Here is an 18,852-nt window from a genome sequence, read left to right on the forward strand (position 1 = left end):
GGCGGCACGGCTGTAGCGCCGCCAGCCACCGGTGCTCCAGGCATCGCGGTAAGGGGGCAGGGAGCAGGGGAGGTTGGATAGAGGGCAGGGGAGTTCGGGGTGATGGTTAGGGAGCTGGGGTGTGGATGGTGATCGGGGGGAAACAGGGTAGAATGGGGACGGGGTCCCCAGGGGGCAATCAGGAAGGAGGGGGGGTTGGATGGGGTGGCAGAGGGCAGTCAGGGGCAGGGGTTCCAAGGGCAGTAAGGGGACAGGGAGAAGGGGTGGTTGGATGGGACAGGGGTCCTGGGAGGGCTGTCAGGAATGAGAGGAGCGGTTGGATGGGGCGGTGGGGGCCAGTCAGGGGCGGGAGTCCGGGGGCAGTCAGGGGACAGGGAGCGGGGGGTGGGGTTGGATGGGGCAGGAGTCCAGGGGGGAGGGGCAGATAGGAGGTGGGGGCTGGGCCACGACCCCCTCCCCTAACCGGCCCGCCATACAATTTACTAAACCCAATGTGGCCCTCAGGCCAAAAGGTTTGCCCACCCCTGTGCTACAGTGATACAAATAATTGTAATGGATAGAGATGTGGCGTTCCAGGGCTAACTTTATCAGGTTTCTCTCACTGCACCCCATTAAGCATGTGAGTATAATTTTCCACCCCTGTTTATTTTCAGAAACAGTTTGGGTCACTTAAAATTAAGAATCTGCAGCCACAAACCAGATACCTAGCTTGTCGGATGACAGTAAGTGGGGGGCCTAAATAACAGCATCCCCAAACTCCACCTGTCATTATCTGCACCCACATTTTGCAGTTGCAAAATGTGAGACCAGTTTTTGAAAATTTGGCTTCAGATCTAGTCCGGCTCTGCTAAATCCTAGCCTGTGAGCTTTCTGGGGACTGTTGTAATGGACCAGGATATAGGTAGTCAGGCCTGGTGGGCAGACCAGACTAGAAACCAGAGCTGGGGGTCAGAGCCAGAGTCAAACCACTAGCTAGAGGTGAGGCGTAGAAGCAGGGATCTGGAACAACAACAGAAGTCAGGCAAGAAAACAGTGTCCAATGTAGCAGCAAGACCAAGATTCCCCAAGCAGCTGTTCAGACAACTTTCTGTCCCTCCTTCTGGCTTAAATAGTGAGTCTGAGCCAGAGAGGCTAGACATCTCCTCCAGTCAGGAGTTTTGTGGGTGGTACGTATGGTGAGCGAGGGTCCAGCAAGCTACCGGGCAGTTGCTGTGGTCTGAGGCCTGCCTGAGGACCATAGATTCGGGTTAGAGACCGGTGATCGTTCAGACATGGTCTGCTTCTGTGTAGATTGTCTGTACACTGCCTATGTACAGTAGGACTAGGGTGACCAGATGTCCCGATTTTATAGGGACAGTCCCGATTTTTGGGTCTTTTTCTTATATAGGCTCCTATTACCCCCCACCCCCGTCCCGATTTTTCACATTTGCTGTCTGGTCACCCTAAGTAGGACCCTGATTCTGTAGGGATTTTTAAGTGCGGTTGCAATATCAATAATGAATAACAGCAATGTCAAAGTATACTTGAATAACAGGACATGGGAAAGAAGTTGATTGTAACCCAGAATTCCCTTACTTACATTAAGGAGTACCTTGTTCTGTAAGTTGTCCCATTCATGGAGCAATGTATGAGTCAACGTGAGGATGAGTGGCAGAATCGGATCCTAGATTTTTCTTTCTGTGATCTCTTCCGCCCCTCCCCTCCCCTCCAATAACCCATCCACCACACTACTCACTTGTGAAATGTTTTTGTCAATTACAGGAGGCTAGGTTGGTGGGTTTTTATTTTTTTATTTTTAAAAAACAGTGCTGCTTTGTGCTAACATTCTTGCTTTGGCACAGAGATAACATAACCCGAATCTCCAGCAGAGTCTTCCTCAAACAATGCCATTCTTTCAAATAACATACTATTAGTTCACTTGAGCCTGTGGGAGAACAGGTTTTGAACAGATTACCATGGATAGCAGGCAATCTTTGGGGTTTGTAAAAAGCAACAGAGGGTCCTGTGGCACCTTTGAGACTAACAGAAGTACTGGGACTAACAGAAGTACCGCCTCTAAGCTTATGCTCCCAGTACTTCTGTTAGTCTCAAAGGTGCCACAGGACCCTCTGTTGCTTTTTACAGATTCAGACTAACACGGCTACCCCTCTGATACTTTGGGGTTTGTGCACCAAAATCATTTACAGTAGTAGCAGAAATCTTGAGGCAGCATTTTTGTGTCTTTAGTAAGCAGCAGGACCTGAAAAACAGTGGGCAACAACAATGCACCTTTGTGCAGTGACATTTTTTAATGCATGCACTGAATTTTTAGGAATATTCCTATTGAATATTAAATAAATGCCCCCAGAGCTCTTGGTCTTTTCACCAAAAAGCAGCTTTCTTTTTCAGTAACATTCAGTGACTTTGAAAATATTTGAAGGCACCTGTACAGCAGTTTATGAGTCCGCAACAAGTTTAAAGCAGTTTTGTGGGGCTATCTCACAATACACTATAATAAAGCCAGGATTTCAAAGTCAGGCAAGTGTAATTATCTGTGTGCACATAATTCACACATACAAATATCTAAAGCACTTACCCAAAGATCAGCTATTTGCCAATGTGTACGGCCATTTAGGGCTGCATATATTAGGCACATACAAATGCATGCACATAATTGACCTCAGCTACCTTTGAAACTCTTGCCCTCTATCTATATATTTAAAATGTACTTAATAGTGGGAAGGGAAGCTAGTTAATATTTTGGGTGTTGCACTTCTAGGTTTCTGGTTCCAGGTGATATCATTTTTAGAAGATTTTGTTTCCAGGAAGTTGAGTGATCCATCACGAGGATTTGAACCAGAGACTACAGTGGAAGTGTAGGCAGAGCCAACCCATGTTCTGTAGCATAGGTTACAAACACAGTACTTCTTACAGTTCTTTTACCCACAGGTTCCCTCCTGCTTGCACTGTCAACTCTAACACACAGAGACCACCTCTAATGAAAGGGAAAGTAATTCAGTCTCCTTGCCCATTCATACCTTGGCCTCTCTGTTAAGCTGGTCAAGAAGGTGCCAACTTTGATGGAACTAGATATTCACATGAGTGAGTACTCATGTGAGTAAAAGTTGCCGAATTGGGTCCTCAGGTTGTGTAGGAGCAAATATTCTTGTGATTTTGGACTCTTAGGTTTAAGTCAGAAGGCCAGAATTCTGATCTCATTTAGGCAAGTCATAAATCTAGAGTAACTACCTTGGGCTTGATGGAGTGACTCTGGATTTACACCAATGTAACGAAGAATAGAATTGGGGCATAAGATGAAGACCACCTCTTTGCATGCTACTTCCTACAATCTAGGTTGGCTAAATCGACACTGAGCCAAACCCTTCTCATCTGGTTTACTTGTGTGACTCAGGTGAGCATGTGTCATTCCAACATCTGCAATATGATAAACCACATTTCAGTTGGAAACAGGGGAGATAGAAAATGTCACCCAGCTAGAAGGAATAACGTATCTTACTGAGTTGGCTTGATGAAAGAGCTGGAGAGAGAAAGCTGTATTGTATTTAGATAATATCATGAATTGTTGTCTGTTAAAGCCCAAGTGTGTATTATAGGAGTCAGTGGGAATTTTGCCATTGACTATGTTGGGAAGTCATTCGAGATCTGAATGCATCAGGGAATGGGTGGATCCACAATCTTGGGATTTCCATATCATTTTTACTTTGAGCCCAGAATCCTCTACTGATAGCAACAGTAATTATGTATTTAATTTGAATAATGTAAACCGCATTTTCAGTTACACAGCATACCCTGTTTCCCCGAAAATAAGACATCCTCCGAAAATAAGGCCTACTTACAGTTTTGCCTCTCGTTGTAATATAAGGCATCCCCCCGATAATAAGACCTCCCCGATAATAAGGCATCCACCGATAATAAGGCATTTTTCATTTCTGAAAAATAAGACATCCCTGAAAATAAGACCTAGCGCATCTTTGGGAGCAAAAATTAATATAAGACACTGTCTTATTTTCGGGGAAACAGGGTAATAACTAGACGGTAAAAGCAGATACATAAATAGGGAATTTGAACTTGAATGAGAGAGCCAGCAAGATTTGTTTTGTCGAATTGCCAGGAAGACAAAACACACAGAAAAGTCTCGTTATAACTGTTGCTTTGGTTACTGTTTTAGCTGCCACTCGTTTTACTTAGGCTGATGTCTTTTTGCTCATACATTATATGGCGTCTCCACTCCTGCTGATGCCTGATGCTCTGTGATCAAATGATACCTCCTGTGAAGGCATTTGAGTTAACTCAGCTACCTCTAACGAAGTCGTGCCCACTTCCTCCATCAGCGAGTTTGGCACAGAGTTCAGTGATTATTCACTCAGACTTGAGTGTAACATGATCTGCAAGATGCCATCTGTAGATAAAGCCCTTTCTGATGCCACACTTGTAAGCATGGAAACTAGAGATGGAAAACACCTATTAGGTCATCAGGTCCATCCTCTGACATTGCAGGATCATAGCCTTCAACATAGTTTCAAAGGTTTTGTGCAGAGATAGCAGAAGGTCGTATGGAATTTCCTCTATTTGACAGATTTTTCCCTTCTTTTTCTTAATTTCAGTGCTCAATAGACGTACCAGGTTAACAGATTTGATGGCTGTAGTCCTGTATCCACAGAACATCTTTGGAAGCAACAGTGACAGCTTCCCCACACTACCCTGTCAACAGACCTCAACTTTAAAATGGAGGGACCACCTGTATAATGGAGAAAAGTAGATTTTTAGCCAGTTCACTTACTACATATTGCCTCCTCCAAGCACTATACAGAGATAGGTAAGTGCTACTATTCCTATTTTACAGAACTTCCAATCCTGTTCCTTATACAGAGAGAAATGCTGCTTCCCTTAGAAAGATATTTCAGATCAATACATGATTTTCACACACTCATCTTGCTCTCACTTACACCATTGACTTCAAAGAAGATACTTCTGAATCACATCACTGAAAGTGGAAGCGGGGGGAGGCAATTGGGCACCCAAGGTTTTTTGTTTAAATTAGGCACAACTCCAGTATTACCAACTGAGCTGTCACCAAGGATCTTTGAATCCAGCAACAAATCCAGGTTTTTCCATCTGTTATAGCACATCCTCTGTAATTGTTGGGTTGTGCCTGAAATGTCCTTTGTCAGCTTGTTTTAATCGAAGTGTCCGTAAAACGTAACCACTCCAGAGCAGATGAGCAGCAGTGACCGACCATTATGTTGCATAACACTCATTAAGAGGGTTTTCGTGCTTCAAGAACATCTTGACTGCAGGACAGCAAAGACTCACTTGTCTTGAATAAGGGAGGCTTTGATCTAGTAATAGGAATAGCCAATTCCTTCCCAAGATTACTTGATTGTAATGCGTGACTTTCGGCCTCTGTAAAGACTAGAACAAAATTTGGTTTTATATTTCATTCCAGGCATCACACAGAACATGTCAGCAGTAGTGCAATGTGGGTGGGCATCTACCATGCATCTACTATGCCCTCAACAACAGCTCACGTACAACCCTGGGAATTAATAATTATACGTTAAACTTCCAGGTCTTAAATCCAGGATGGCAAGGGACTGTACAAACATCTTTTCTCTCCCATGTCATCTCTGTGAGGTAGGTAGGTAGACCAGTATTATTATTCCCAGCTTTCAGATGGGGGGAAGTGAGTATTTGGGCTCTGTGCAGGTGAACTCCAGCCTACAAGTCAGAACCATAGTGGTTGATGGGCCACTAATAGCCACTACTCAGAATGATGTAGTGGGTAGCAGTATGGGCTAGTGTACTGAGCACTGGACTGGGATGCAAGAGTTTTAGTCTGGCTTGGTCACTGGCCTGCTGTGTGACCCTAAGCAGGTCATGTCCCTGCTCTGTGCCTCAGTTTCCCCATCTGTAAAATGGGGATAATGATGCTGCCCTCCTTTATAAAGCATTTTGTCCTGGGTCCACAACGGAACTCGGGTGTTGTAATGCTAAGTGTCATGGCACCTAGAAAGTTACAGGAACAACACTGCGATCTACAGAGCTTGAGTTAGGAGCCTGATACCATGAATGGAGAGAGAGAGGCACCTTCAAATATGATCCCCAAAAGCCAGCACACTAGGCAGAGAGCTGCCTAAACTGGCCAATGAGAAGCATGTGTCCTAAGCCCCCACCCCTCTTGCAGAGTTAGGTGCCTAACTCTGGGCTGGAGGAGGGGCCTATCTCACTAGCGATCCACAAGCAGGAGCCCCTCGCTTGCAGTCAGATGGCCTGGGTGCCCGAGTTCTCTCTTGTGAGAATGCACTAGGTCCCTGTCTCACTCCACAGAAAATAGCCAGAGGAAGAGAAGGTGCCCCTGCCACCAAATAGCTTCCTGCCCAGGGGTTAACGTGCTCACCTGGGATGTGGCTGTCACAGGTTCAGTTCCCGCCTCAGGCCAAGAGGGTTTGAACAGGGGGTCTCCCCCCTCTCAGAAGAGCATTGGGATATTCTGAGGTGGGGCTCCCGCAGTCTCTCCTTTGGAAGCTGTTCCAATATGATACATAATTAAAGACTGAGTGAAGCGGGGGGACTGCACCCTGGGTTTGCCATCTCCCAGGCCACACAGCCAGCCTCTCTCTCTCAATTATTCTAAGTAGTTAATCCAGAGTTGAAGCTGCGCCAGAGGAAAGGCTGCAGGAATTCCATAGCTCAGGGGTTAGCGCACCTTCCTAGGAGTTGAACAGGGGTCTCCCCGCTTCTCGAGGAGGGAATGACCTGTGTTTCCCACATTCCAGGTGAGTGCTGTAACCACTACAATTATAAGGTGGTGACACCACTGCCAGCTTTTGAACAGGACTCAATGCAGTAGGCAGCCTTTGAGCACCCCTAGTGGGTTGGGCCTACACCTGAGTCAGGCGGTGGAACGCGTGTCTTCCCCCAGGTTGTGGATCATGTGGCGGCCTAGATGGGAGATAGGTGTCTGGACACCTAGAGCGGGGCAGCAGCACATGTGCCTAGGGAACTTTTACCCTGAAAACTTAGGCACTGAGTTTTGTTGCTTTACAGGGTTCAGCCTAAAACTGGGACGAAGGTGCCACCCCAGATGTAGGGCTTGTCTACACAACACTGCAATCTGGACGACGGGGTATGAATTGTGGAGCCCCTCTGTGTTGTGCTGTAACTGCCCCATGTAGGCCCTGCTGGCATGAACTAAAAGGTACAGAGTTCATGTCAGTGTAGTCCTGTTTGAAACTGGACTACATCAGTGAGAGCTAGGCAGGGTCTGCACAGGGCAGTTAGAGCACCACACGTTACAACACTCACAATTCATCCCCCTGTAGCCCACACTGCAGTGCCATGTAGACAAGCCCTTATGCACCAAAGTGTAGGGTTTAGGGGCACTTAAGTACCTTTGTGGATCAGGGCCTTCCTTGGAAATATCTGGATGAAAAGTAAGACTAGATATTCTTATTACTCAAGCCTTTTATTTTCCCACCCCCATACCTTCATAACATCACTTGGATTTTAGCAAAGGGCTGTGTTTATGTTTTAAACACCACCCTTATATTCTCCTGTTACTTAGTGATCTTATCTAAAGTGTGCTTCTCATGTGTGTCCTTCAGAGAACTTGCTTAGAAAAGGAAGATTACCAGGGCACTGGTGTCATCCCTCAATCTTTTGGAAAAAAATTACCTTGTGGTTGACTGATATGTGCTCATCACCCTATTATACAAAATGGAAAGTGACTGCCTAAGAAGGAAGACTGCAGAAAGAGATCTGGGGGTCATAGTGGATCACAAGCTAAATGAGAGACAACAATGTAACACTGCTGAAAAGAAGAAGAAGAAGGGGGGGGGGGAAGCAAATATCATTCTGGGTTGTATTAGCAGGAGTGTTGTAAGCAAGACACGAGAAGTAATTCTTCCTCTGAACTCTGTGATGATTAGGCCTCAACTGAAGTATTGTGTCCAGTTCTGGGTGCCACGTTTCAGGAAAGATGCAGACAAATTGGAGAAAGTCCAGAGAAGAACAACAAAAAATGATTAGAGGTCTAGAAAACATGACCTATGAAGAAAGATTGAAAAGGGGTTTGTTTAGTTTGGAAAAGAAAAGACTGAGGAGGGACATAACAATTTTCAAGTGCATAAAATATTTTTACAAGGAGGAGGATGAAATATTGTTTTCCTTAACCTCTGGTGATAGGACAAGAAGCAAGGGGCTTAAATTGCAGCAAAGGTGGTTTAAGGTTGGACATTAAGAAAAACTTCCTAACTGTCAGGGTGGTTAAGCACTGGAATAAATTGCCTAGGAAGGTTGCGGAATCTCCGTCATTGGAGATTTTTAAGGGCAGGTTAGACAAACACCTGTCAGGGATGGTCTAGATAATACTTAGTCCTGCCATGAGTGCCGTGGACTGGACTAGATGACCTCTCAAGGTCCCTTCCAGTCCTATGCTTCTAAATGGGCACATGATAGAAGGTTAAATGCAGCATTTAGTTCTATGGGACTTCTAATTTCTATCTGAATAGCCACAAGAGACTTCAGTTTAACTTTTCCTTTGGACAAGTTCTCTAAAAGCCTAGGTTTTCTCCTGTATTGCACTGCAATAGATGCAGCCCTGGGGAGGTACCATCTGTAAGACCTGGTCACTGGATATCAACTCATGATCTTCTGATCAAGAGTGTGAAGTCCTACCTTGAGAAATGCTACAGCACTGTCTGCTGAGACTGCAACAGAACAGGCCCTTGCCATGGTATAGAAAGTTACTGGGCCACATTCTCAGCTGAAGTAAATCAGTGTAGGTCCACTGATGTCAACAGGCCTGCTGATGGGCGGGGGGGGGGCAGCAAAGGGGGCAATTGCCCAGGGGCCAGGGCGATTTAAAAGGGCCCAGGGGCCCCCAGATGCACAGTGGAGCTAAGGCAGGCTTCCTGCCTTCCCTCACTCCGTGCCGCTCCTGGAAGCGGTCGGAATGGCCCTACGGCCCCGGGGGGTGGGTGTGTGTCTCTGCACGCTGCCCCTGCCTAGAGTGCCTACTCCGCAGCTCCCATTGGCTGGGAACTGCAGCCAATGGGAGCTGCGTGGGCGGCACCTGCGGGCAGCAGCGCATGGAGACCCCCTGGACCCCCGGCCTAGGAGCCGCTGCCAGAGGGGTGTGCCAGTCACTTTCGGGAGCCGCCCAAGGTAAGCACTGACCCCCTAACCTCCTCCTGTACCCCAACCCGCTGCCCCAGCCCAGAGCCTGCACCCCTCACCCAAACTCCCTCCCAGAACCCACACTCTCTCCTGCACCTGAAATCCCTCCCAGAGCCCGACCCCTCACCCCATCCTGCACCCAAAATCCCTCCCAGAGCCTGCACCTCACACCCCCTCCTGCACTCCAACCCCCTACCCCAGCCTGGTGAAAATGAGTGATGGTGGGGGAGAGCGAGCAACAGAGGGAGGGGCAGGGCCGGTGCTACCATTAAGGCAAACTAGGCGGTTGCCTAGGGCGCCAAGATTTGGGGGCGCCAAAAAGCAGTGCCCCTAATTTTTTTTTACAACATTCCTGGGCTGGGCTGGGCTGGGCTGGGCTGGGCTGGGCTGGGCTGCCGGCGGCGCGCTGACATGTGCGGCTCAGACTCCCTCTCCCAGCGCAGCGGCCGCTCCACTTCTCCCGCCTCCCAGGCTTGCGGCGCCAATCAGCTGTTTGGGGCCGCAAGCCTGGGAGGGGAGGAGAATTAGAGCGGTGGCAGCGTGCTCAGGGAGGAGGCAGAGCATAGGTGAGCTGGGGTGGGGAGCTGCCGCACGGCTCCCCGGGGAGGGGGAGCTGCCGCGGGGGGGGGATGCCTCGGCAGAGGCGGGGAGCTGCCGCAGGGCTGTGGGGGGGGGGGAGGGGCGCAAGGTGGAAGTTTCGCCTAGGATGCGAAACTTCCTTGTACCGTCCCTGGGGAGGGGGGAATGGAGCGAGCAGGGGGTGGGGCCTTGGAGAAGGGGCGGGACAGAGGCATGGCCTCAGGGAAGGGGGCGGGGCAGGGGTCTCTGGGTTTGCACAATTAGACAGCTGGGAACCCGACCGGGCAGGCATGTGGAAGCCCTGGCCATGCCGGAAGAGCGTGCCCAGCAGTGCAGCCGGCCGCTCGCTGGGCACCAGCCAGCACAGGTGCAGCATTGCCCAAATGTCAGGCGGACAGCGTCTGTGTGCGCGCGGCTTGTGCGTGCGCGGGGGCCCATTGACTGTTCTGCCCTGGGGCCCGGAATTGCTGTCAGCAGGCCTGGGGCCTGGATGTCAATGAAGCTACATCCTCAAACATTTAGGCACCTAACTTCCATTGATTTCAGTGGAATTTAGGAGCCTAAATACATTTTGAGACTCCAGGCCTAAGTATTTCAGGTCAAATTCTCAGTGACACCAGTGCACATGGTGCGAGATTAACAAACAAGCTGATTTTCACTTGCTACCGGTTGTATAGACTGGTTTCAGCCCACTGTCATAGGAGTGAAAGTCTCTGGAGCATATTACTACTTTAATGAGCCATTTAATCCCGCACTGAATATGGTCTGTACATCACCAGCGTTCATTGGCACTACACTATCAGATATGTTTATCTCAGGTTATTCTATGCAGCCTATCACTTAGTTAGTGTCTAACCACTTTCTGTGAAGTATCGAAGCACGACAGTCACTTTATAAACCGAGCACTCATTTAGAAGTCACTTTTGTTAGGGCAAAGGTTGCGTATCATGTAATATACTGGTAAATGATGCAACTGAAGTACTAAGCAGAAATCTGTACTTTTTATAGCACTGGGCTCTTTTTTTTTTTTTAATTTGAAAAGTTAAATCAAGTTGTTGAAAGTAGATTTTGAAGTGTAGGGACTCATTTTTCAGCTACCCTAGTGGCTCCTGTTCACAAGTGGAAGCAAAGGTCAGGATGAAATCTTTAACAGACAGAATGTGTGTTGAGCTGTGTGAAGGAAAAAAATGAGGGACAGTAACAGACAGCAGGATTTATGCAAGTTCATGAGGAAGGCCAGATTTCAGAAGTTTGTACCCTTGCCATAGTACATACAGCCGACTATTGATTGTCTAAAATTAGAGCTCATAAAGATGGACTGTCTGGTTAAAGTCTTTTATTCCTGATTCAGGTCCATGCGGGCTTTGCCTGAACAAGGACAGCAGAATTAACAACAGAGCTGATCAATGTTTTTCTTTAAACAGCTTTTCTACCAAAATGAAAGTCTCCACAGAAAATGTCTGTTTTACTCCAAGTTATGCATTTTTCCTCTGGCAATTTTTTTTGGGGGGTGTCTCCCTCTTCCACCAAAGAGCGGGGTGGGGGTAGAAATGAAATGTTCCACTTTTGCTTAGTTGACAAAAGTTCCATGGGAAAAACTTTCAAAAGAAATTAACATTCCATTTTCAGTTTTCATGGAAAACATATAGCATTTGTCAACCAGCTCTAATTAATAGTAATCCAGCACACTTCTGTAGCGAGCATCTCCCAGAGCCCTACAAGTCTTCATGGATTAAGCCTTACACCACCCAGCTGAATTTGTCCTTGTTTCAGATGGGGGAAACTGAGGCACAGAATCATAGAATATCAGGGTTGGAAGGGACCTCAGGAGGCCATCTAGTCCAACCCCCTGCTCAAAACAGGACCAGTCCCCAACTAAATCATCCCATCCAGGGCTTTGTCAAGCCTGACCTTAAAAACCTCTAAGAATGGAGATTCCACCGCCTCCCTAGGTAACCCATTCCAGTGTTTCAGCACCCTGCTCGTGAAAAAGGTTTTCCTAATATCCAGCCTAAATGTCCCCCACTGCAACTTGAGACCATTACTCCTTGTTCTGTCATCTGGTGCCATTGAGAACAGTCTAGATCCATCCTCTTTGGAACCCCCCCTTTCAGGTAGTTGAAAGCAGCTATCAAATCCCCCCTCATTCTTCTCTTCTGCAGACTAAACAATCCCAGTTCCCTCAGCCTCTCCTCATAAGTCATGTGCTCCAGCACCCTAATCATTTTTGTTGCCCTCCGCTGGACTCTTTCCAATTTTTCCACATCCTTCTTGTAGTGTGGGGCCCAAAACTGGACACAGTACTCCAGATGAGGCCTCACTAATGCCGAATAGAGGGGAATGATCACGTCCCTCGATCTGCTGGCAATGCCTGCTGCTCCATGGTCTGGCCTCAGCAGGAGAGCAGGCAAAGGGGGCCCAGCTGGCCATGTGTAGTTCATGGCCCCAGTATCACACTCCACCCTCTGGGCCTCTCTTTGCTCCCTGAGGAGCATTGTTTCAAGTATCAGAGGGGTAGCCATGTTAGTCTGTATCCACAAAAACAATGGGGAGTCCGGTGGCACCTTAAAGACCAACAGATTTATTTGGGCATAAGCTTTCTTGGGTAAAAAAAAAAACACTTCTTCAGATGCATTGAAGTGGTTTTTTACCCACGAAAGCTTATGCCCAAATAAATCTGTTAGTCTTCAAGGTGCCACCGGACTCCTTGTTGTTTTTAAGCATTGTTCCTATCCATTATGTTTAAATTTGCAGCTGACATGCTTGGCTAGTGCAGGTTGGGACAAGCTTAATATTATTAGCCAAGTCTCAGTGCCTCCCCACGGAACTCGCTGGCAACGCTGAGCCTCCCAAGCACTATACCCCACCTTTGACAGTTCCTCTAGGTGGCATCCAGTGGCTCCCTAGACAGCTTTGAGGAGCAGTGGGCGCTGTCCGGGGTTCTCTGTTCAGCGTCCCCCTCTGGATTCCTAGTTTTGAACCTGTGACCTTCACTCCTGACCCTGTTATTCATTAGTTGTGCCCCACATTCAGTTGGTCCCTTCTGCAAGGCTGGGGGAGGGGGCTTTAGATTTCCAATAGGGCCCAAGAAAGGTGCATAAAAACACTGGAGGATAAAACAAGCAAAGCAGCTCTTACCCAAGTCAGTCTGCAGTTGCCTAGATCTTACCTACTAATCATCCCTTGGAATTATCACCCTTAGCACTTTCCATCCTCAAAGTATTTGACAGACATTAAATCTTCCCAACACTCCTGTGAGGTAGGAAAGCAGCGGCACCTCCATTTAATAAACAGAGAGAAAATAAGTGACATGCCCTTGGTCACGGGAAAAGTGAGTCAATATCAAAGCAAGTCAGTATCAGAAACAGGATTTGAACTCAGGCATTCTATGGCAGACCATGGACTTGATTCTCCACTCCTTTTCCCCATGTGTAGTCATTGACAGAGCCAGTGTAAATGCTACCAGATCAACAGAGGGTCCAAATGCTACCAGATCAAGAGTCTCCTCTTGCTTGCACAGGCAGTAGTGTTTTACACACATGTTGCACAGATGTAAATGGCTACGAAAAGCAGCAGAGAATCAGTACAGTGGTCATATCTGGATTGAATCTGAGTCTAACCTGATGTAACATCTAACAGAGTCCTGAATGGGTAACTTAGGGTAAGGATCATTTAGACTCCCATCCACTTACTAATATAACATACAGCCCCTTGCACATCACCTCTGACTGTGGCCCACTGAGAGTGAACCTAGGTTGATTCAGAGATTCTAAAGCCAGAAGGGACCATTGACCTCCTGTATAAACACAGGCCATACAACTTCCAGAAAATAATGCCTAGAGCAGATCTTTTAGAAAAACATCCAATCTTGATTGAAAAATTGTCATGGATGGAGAATCCACGCAACCCGTGGTAAGTTGTCCCAATGGTTAGTTATTCTCAGCATCAAAAATTTACACTTTATTTCAGTCTGAATTTGTCTCGCTTCAACTTCCAGCCATTGGATCATGTTATACCTTTCCCTGCTAGATAGAAGAGCTCATTATTAAATATTCGTTCCCCATGTAGGTACTTACAAACTGTAATCAAGTCACTCCTTAACCTTCTGTTTGTTAAGCTAAATAGATTGACCCTCTTGAGTCTATCACTCTAAGGCATATTTTCTAATCCTTTAATCATTCTCTTGGCTCTTCTCTGAACCCTCTCCCATTTATCAGCACCCTTCTTGAATTGTGGGCATCAGAACAGGATGCAGAATTCCAGCAGTGGTCACACCAGTGCCAAACACAGAGGTAAAATAACCCCTCTACCCCTATTCGGATTCCCCTATTTATGCATCCCAGGATCACATTAGCTCTTTTGGTCCCAGTGTCACATTCGGAGCTCATGTTCAGCTGATTATCCACCAGGACCCCCAAATCTTTTTCAGAGTCACTGCTTCCCAAGAGGTGTACGGCTTTCGTTCTTTCTTCCTAGATGCATACGTTTACACTTAGCCATATTAAAATGCATATGGTTGTTTGCTTAAACTCAGTTTACCGAGCAATCCAGATAGTTCTGAATCAATGACCTGTCCTCGTCCTTATTTACCACTCCCCCAGTTTTTGTTCTGCAAACATCTGCAAACTTTCTCAAATGATGATTTTATGTTTTCTTCCAGGTCATTGTAAAAATGTTCAATAGCGTAAGGCCAAGAACCAATCCCTACAGGATCCCATTGGAAACACACCCACTTGATGATGATTCCCCATTTACAGATCTATCAGTTAGCCAGTTTTTAATCCATGTAATGTGTACCATGTTATTTTTATATTGTTGCAATGGGGGCATTCCCCCCCACACTAGCGCTGGAAGGGTTAATATAAGGAGAGAGGCCAGGTAGCCATAGGCTGCACCTGGAGAGGAGCTCTAGGTCGCATTGAGGTTTAATTGGGGATGAAGCTCACCTGGGCAGAGACAGACAGGGCTTCTATCAAACCAGGGAGCTGGTAATGGGGAAGGGGGCTACAGTGAGATAAGGGGAAAGAACAGGTGCCTGTATGAGGAGGGTAGGAAGCAGACCAGGGAAAGAGCTAGGCTATGTACACAGCACAACTTAGGTCAGTATAAATTATGTTGCTAAGGGGTGTGAATATCCACCCCCCGGAACAATGTAAGTTACACTGATCTAAGCCCCGGTGTGGACAGTGCTATGTCGGTGGAAGAGCTTTTCCCACTGACATAGGTACTGCCCCTCACAGGGGCTGGAGTAATTAAATCAGTGGGAGGGCTCTCTCCTATCCCCACTAGCAGCACTGGGGCAGCGCTGCTGTAAGCGCTGTAGTGTAACCCTAGCCTTTGGGATTCAAAGGGAGAAGTTTCTCACCCTTGTCCGTTTCCTTATTCTGCTATCAGCATCCTTGAGCATTCCCCAGTCTCCATGGACTTCAGCTTCCTCTCTGAATTTTTGGGGTCCTCCATTCCCTCCGCCACTCCAAGGGGTCACATCATAGGGACCTGCCCCCACCTGAGGGCCAATCGCCTCTCAAAGCCCCCCAATGTGGATCCAGGCTGGGACCAGCGAGTCTCTGCAGTTATAGGTATTAGTGTGACGTGCTAGGTGCTCAGACGAGTGAGATTCTGCCTCCATAATTCACTCTGCCCAGCAGCCCACCAAGTGAGAAACAAAATCCATGAACTGAACCCAAGTTTCCCAAGGGCGATAAAGAAACCACTAACCTCTGGGCTGGATATCATTTCCCTCTGATCCAGATTTGCAACCCATTATATTTCAGCCTCCACTCAGCAAGATGTGGACATCCCTTGGCACAAGGAGATCTGGTGCTTTACAAGCCAATCACAGCTGTTTTTATAAAAGCAACTGATGCCAAGCACATTGTAGTGGGAGAAAGACAGTGTGGTCTAGTGGTCAGAGCATAGGACTGGGAATAGAAACTACTGAGCCCTGCTGCTAATGTTGAGAGGACTAATGATTTGTATGTCAGCTATCCACCTATTTGCCTTTTTAATCAAAGCTTTTTTCTTTAAGAGGGCAAGGTCTACACTAAAGTCCTCATTATATTTTTCTTTTTAAAATAGGAATTCAGGGTGTCTGTCTTTTAGCGTAAGAATATTATAATAATCCCTAGCTCTTATATAGCACTTTTCATCTGTAGATTTCAAAGGACTTTAGAAAGTAGGTCAATATCATTATCCCCATTTTACAGATGGGGAAACAGAGGCATAAGAACGGCCATACTGGGTCAGACCAATGATTCCTCTAGCCCAGCATTCTGTCTTCCAACAATGGCCAATGCCAGGTGCTTCACAGGGAATGAACAGAACAGGCAATCATCAAGTAATACATCCTTGTTGTCAACTCCCAGTTTCTGGCAAACAGAAGCTAGGGTTACTCAGAGCATGCGGTTGCATCCCTGTCTATCCTGGCTAATAGCCATTGATGGACCTATCCTCCAGGAACTTATCTAATTCTTTTTTGAACCCTGTTGTAGTTTTGGCCTTCACAACATCTCCTGGCAATGAGTTCCACGGGTTGACTGTGCTTTGTGTGAAGACATGTAACCCATCCACTGTACTGAGAAGCTAAACAGGATTTTGCATAATGACATGACCAGGCTTCATGGCAGTTTGTGGAGCCTGCTGGCTCCCTTCTCCACTCCTCCCCCTCGAGGATGACCAGAGGATGAGTATGAGGAGGCCAGTGCAGAGATCTCCCCTGAAAGCCAGGATCTCTTTGGGACTCAGGACCCAGATGCTGGCCAGGTAGAAGGTGAATTTGATTCCTGCCTTGAAGCAATAAAGCCTGATTCCCAGGCATGATCTGAGACCAGGGCTGAGCAGGTGGCTCCTATGGAGGGAACCTTGGCGTGTACGTTTCCCCACTACTTTGTTAACCATTTACTATTTGTTTCAATTTATTGTTATCATGCTCTACTGCAGCGCTAGTTGTGTGCTAGCCGGGTGCATCCTGGCCACAGCCATTGTAGGCTAGAAGCCTTTCCAAGTCTGACATCCTCAGCCCACATTGTCTGTTCTCCCCCTTTCCAAAATGCCTGCTGCACCGGCTGGACAAAAGCACCAAGTGCTAAAGCACTGAGGACTGACCGTTTGGAGGCATATTCCCATGTACCCGTTTCCTTTTGCCTCCCCTCTGCTGTCCTGGCCAGTGAATGCCCCTGAGGCTCTTTGCCAGCTCGAAATGATGAGTCCCAGCATGGTGCAGCTGCCGCCTCGATACCCGATTTGAATAATGAAAACTCTTGTGAAATATGCAAACGCGTGTAGGCAAAAACAGAAGGTACGCTAGGGCCTGCTACAAAATCACACGTCCACCACCCATAAACAACACTGAAAGGTGCAAAAAAACCCTTCCCCGTAGCCCAACCCCCAGGGGATAATACCTGGATGTACAGCGGCACCGTTTCAGGCCCGAGACTCAAAAAAAGAGCAGTAGGCTTCCCATGATAATACCGCCCCAGTTGGGTGCACTATGCAGTGGATACCTTGCTGGCTGCTCAAACCACGTTTCTGTGTCTCAGCTTCCCCGCCCTCACTAAGGCTTTCTCCCTTACTCTCAAACACTGTGCAAAATACAACACACTGCTACAACCTTTGGGGGGTTTCTCTCTGCTGCTGCCAACCTGGTCCACCAACAGCACCATCTCCCTTTCAAACGGCCAAATGCACCCTCCACTAGTACCATTCTGCACCTGCTGATGGGGGGGTAGTTAAACCATTCCAGCCTGGATCCACCGCTCCTGAAGACCCTCCTGGTGCTACTGCCGCCACATCGTCCGCTTGGGGGTGTGGCAGGCGAAGTCCCAAGCTGAATTCATCTGGCTTTGAGTGCTGAAATACAATCCAAGCAGCTTCTGCATATATCAGGGTTGCCAGCATAGTGGTACGGCGCATTGTTGGGTCCATGCTGGCTGACAGCTCTTTGCAAATAGTGCTAGCCTGCACAGAACGGAAGTATAGTATGGGATGGAGACAGATGAATCATGTGAATGCGCCAGGGTTCTGCTATGCCTCCCAAAATGCACAGCGGGCAAAGGCCCAGAATGCACCCTGCTCACCAGTGATGCAAAGGAGCATGCGATCCCCTCCAAGAATGCCATGCTCTCTGTTCGCAGCAAACAGCAGCCATGCGCACACAAGGATGTGCATTCACAGAGGGCCCACCGGCCTGTGTGTACACTGTTATTGCAGCTTGCATACTGTGGGCTACCTGCTGCACAGCAAAACACCCCAGTTTAACCCCCAATGTAGACAAGCCCTTAGACTCTCATCCACTAAAAAATCTCGTAGGGCAATGAAGAATCTGCCCTATAGTCTAAGACGGGTAGGCAACCTATGGCATGCGTGCCGAAGGCGGCACGTGAGCTGATTTTCAGTGGTACTCACACTGCCCGGGTCCTGGCCACTGGTCTGGGGGGCTCTGCATTTTAATCTAATTTTACATGAAGTTTCTTAAACATTTTAAAAACCTTATTTACTTTACATACAATAGCTTAGCTATATATTATAGACTTCTAGAAAGAAATCTTCCAAAAACATTAAAATGTATTCCTGGCACGCGAAACCTTAAATTAGAGTGAATAAATGAAGACTCGGCACACCACTTAAGGTTGCCGACCCCTGACCTAAGGCCTTGTCTACACGAGCCCGTATCAGTATAGCTATAGGGGCAAAACCCTCCTAATTTAGATGCTGCATATTCCGCTCTGAAAGTGCTTTTGCTGGTATAGCTTCACTGAGAGAAAGAAGCTGTACCAGCGAATGGATGTTGATCGATGCCGGTATAACGGCATCTGCACTAAGGCTTTTGCCAGCAAAGAAACGTCCCAGAAAACAACCCCACCCCGATCAGCATAGCTCAGCTGCCAAAACGTTGGCGTGTGGCCCAAACTAAGTTAGTGTAAGGGGCTAGGAGGGCATAGCTACACACACGAGTTTAACTATTCTGGTATAGCTAAAGTGGTACAGCCCTTTAGTGTGGATGCAGTTACAGGTATATAGCTATTCCCATAAGGGAAGGGGAATAAGCTGTAATGGTATTAACGCCTTCAGACTAGTATAACTACATCCAGGCTAGTA

General features: G+C 47.4%; 1 long non-coding RNA gene across 2 annotated transcripts in view; it reads left to right on the plus strand.

Moving 5' to 3' along the window:
• The window catches only part of LOC101953993 (uncharacterized), a 30,952-nt gene that overhangs the window by 2,825 nt on the left and 9,275 nt on the right, over positions 1-18,852 (plus strand). For both annotated transcript variants that reach the window (XR_010597914.1, XR_010597913.1), the window contains exon 2: positions 4,605-4,816. This is a non-coding gene — a long non-coding RNA (uncharacterized LOC101953993). The remainder of the gene's footprint in view (positions 1-4,604; positions 4,817-18,852) is intronic.

This window comes from Chrysemys picta, chromosome 1 (genome assembly GCF_011386835.1).
Source record: "Chrysemys picta bellii isolate R12L10 chromosome 1, ASM1138683v2, whole genome shotgun sequence".
Lineage (NCBI taxonomy): Eukaryota > Metazoa > Chordata > Testudines > Emydidae > Chrysemys > Chrysemys picta.